This window comes from Triticum dicoccoides, chromosome 5B, assembly GCF_002162155.2.
Source record: "Triticum dicoccoides isolate Atlit2015 ecotype Zavitan chromosome 5B, WEW_v2.0, whole genome shotgun sequence".
Classification (NCBI taxonomy): domain Eukaryota; kingdom Viridiplantae; phylum Streptophyta; class Magnoliopsida; order Poales; family Poaceae; genus Triticum; species Triticum dicoccoides.
In genome coordinates this window covers 577,659,958-577,663,370 of record NC_041389.1, presented here as the reverse complement: position 1 = coordinate 577,663,370, position 3,413 = coordinate 577,659,958, and positions in this window count along the sequence as shown.

Below are 3,413 nucleotides of genomic sequence, written 5' to 3'. Positions count from 1 at the left end.
TGGAATAGGTACTGAAGAATAGAAAGGCATGACATATTGACATGTATTCCCTCCATCCAGAAAAAAATGGATGGGTCTAGGCGTATTTCAGTTCTAGATACATCCTTCTTTATCCATTTCGGCAACATGTAATCCGGACGGAGGGAGTATGGTGTAAGAGCTAGGGATACGACAGGACAACACAGTAAAAAAACACTAGTTGAATGTAAAACTGTATGCTAGCGGAATACGTATAGAAAAAACTAAGGCAACATACACATGTATGATTGGGAAACTAAGATGGCATTGCAACAGAGCACTAGAACAACACTTCAATGTAAAAAAACATGGTTTGGTAGACAGATGAAGTACATACTGATGAATAACAATGCATAAGATATTCAGAAGTATGATGTCCAAATTAACCAGATGGCATTGCGATAGAGTAGAATGACAGTACTTGAATTTGAAAACATGTTATCATGAATGGAATAGGTACTGAAAAACAGGAAGGCATGACATATTTACATGCATGATCAGCATGCTAAGCACATGGCATTGCAACAGAGTAGATACACTCCAGGACATTATATGAATGTTCTACCCATATCACGGGCCAAGTTAGAGCAAGGACCTTGTGGGGTGAAGAGGATTCACCATCTTTCTGCAAGTCTTCTGAAGAACTGCCTTTACATGTCCCATCATATTGGGTATCATTGACATCAAGTTTATTGGTCTTTACATTGCTCCGTGAGGTTCCTGTGGATATATCAGTGTGTGCAATTATATCTGACATGTATGGAAGACAACTAGTAGTTAGATTTATGTAATGAGTGCCTGTAGGAGACGACATAAATAGTACGACTGGGGTGAACTAGCAGCAACAGGTCTCAAAAACTAAAGGGAGAACACATATGAAAGCTACAGAATATGTATCGTTTGTACTCCAGATTAACTAGATGGCACACAAAAGTATTAAAGAATAACATAGGTAATACTAGAAGTGGTATAATACTATAATCACCAGCCTGTGGGATAGCATTGGCTGATGGATGATAACTATGGAACAATGTTACCTAAAGAACAAGTATCTTAGCTGAACTATGGAACAACGTTAACTCCTGAACAAGAACCGTAAGAGATCAACATGAATATACAGTGAAATGTGATAATCTATTTCCCATGCTTAGATGAATAACAAATCCATAAATGTTGCACACATGTAAGATGAGGGTACAACCTATCTGGCCTCCATCCATAGGAGTGAGCATCATGTGCTGACTTGTCGATGGCCCTGCAGTTGTTGTGGCTGTCCATGTGGGGCACACGCATTCGATGCAGGGAACTGTTGAGTGGGGACTATAGCTCCCTTTTGGTGTAAGCTTCCCTTGTTGGAGCAACTGTGTGAGTCGGAAGATGGTGTGGCTGAAGATGCAAATAATACATAATGTTAAGAATGAAACATCTCTTAGAAATACACTAAGAGATCAACAACAAGGTATGAGAGTGGTCACACGTCTATTGACTGAAGACTAAATTGGGGTCACACGATTTTATTTTATTTTGGTACTGTCCGATCTACGCCGGATGGCTTGATGGCCGTCTTGTGCCTCCTGGCTGACACTGTTCGGAATCTTCCCCGAAGAGCTAGCGACCAACGGCAGAGTAGGCTGCCTCCGCCATCCGTGGCCCTGGCCAAAACCATGCTCCCTGCCCCACCGAACTGCCGTGGCTGCGCCGCCCCCGGGCCAATCCACAAAGACTCCCTGTCATCCAGATCCGGCGGCGGGAGTACCTTCAACCCACGCAACTCTAAGATAGCCATCTAAGCACTGTTTCCCTGCCGCCGCCTCGAGGGGTGGTGCTTCTTGTTTGGAATCGATTGGCCCAGAATAAAAATTCAGACAATTGACGCCTAAATAGAGTGATTTGAGATGAGGGTCCGACCTATCTGGCAGCATGGTGAAGTAGGCAGGTCCAGCTACCGAGTCGGTGAGGCCGACGCGGTTGCGGTGGCGACCGGCGGCAGGGAAACAACGATGTTGCGACGTTTGATGGCTACGGGGAAGCAGCGCCGGGACTCTGGACGGATCCGAAGTTGGAGCCGCTCCGGCATCATGAACAACGGCGGGGATGAATCGGCTCCGGTATGGTTCACACAGCCGTCATCGAGGCAGCTCCAGCAGCATGGAGTAAGAGGCACACGACCCAGTGCACGATGGAAAATGGACGATGTCTCCAGCATTAGGGAGGAGGGCGGCTGTGAAATTGGTGCGGTGGGAGGCGCTAGGGAGGAGGGGCTGAGGTTTCGCGGCTTGGGAGAAGGGAGCTTCTGGGGAGAAGGTGATTTGGCGCCCACGAGGTATGAATGGGGGGTGGGGAATGGTAGGGGAGTGGAACCATGTCTTATGGACGCATTTGTCTGAAATGTGAGGGGGAGTTACAGTTCTACCCCTGCCTTTAGGCTTTTCGGCTTGGGTCTGTGTACTGAGGGTCGGGGATAGTAGAGTAACTTTGCTTCTCCCGAAATAGTAGGCGAGAGCGATTTCGGGCGAGGAGGGCGTGTTTTGAAATATAGTGGGCGCGAGCAATTTCGGGTGAGGAGAGCGTGTTTTGAAATAGTGGGCGCGAGCTATTTCGGGAGAGGAGAGTGTGTTTTGCCGACCATGATTTATGAACTATTCGGCACATGTCATTTCGGCCGAGGAGAAGGCACGCTTGGGTGAAGTTACGAACCTACACTCGATGTACAACGGGCCAATTGATGCATGTCCCACATAGGACGGTAATTTCGCGTCTCCCATTTATTTGCTCGGGTGAATTCCACCGAGCAGAGGATGTTTATCGGTTCGTTCAAATTTTGGGAGAATGAGCATCCAAGTCTACATTACCAAGTTGATTCGAATCGAATTTTGAAATATTAGCTTGCCACTTCTTGTTTAGATGGAGAGATGATGCTTGGGAGTAATGTGTTTTTACATGCTCGTTGCTAGCGATTTACTATATGACAAATAGTTGACCCACTCAAAACGGGAATCAAACCCAAAATGAAATATCTCGATTCAATGAAATAGCTCGTTCACCAAGTCAAAATAGTGAACTAAATCCAAAATTGAACACCTCAATCGAGTAGCATGTTGTACAATATTATAGTACTCCATGAACATGTTGAAAGTCAAATTAATGAACTTGTTTGATATACGCATATATCCGTTCATGTGTGGATTGCAGACAACATGTTCTCTAGTTTAAATATTTGAATGCAAGTTTATATCGAAACATGGTTTATGTTAGTCTTTCATGCATAAAACAAGACCCCCCCTCTCCCGGACTCCTGCTCTCTCTCTCTCTCTCTCGCCGACAATCTTCAATTCTATCGCACGCATCCGACACACAAACCATGTTGGTCCCTCTCCCTTTCTCTCCATCTCTCT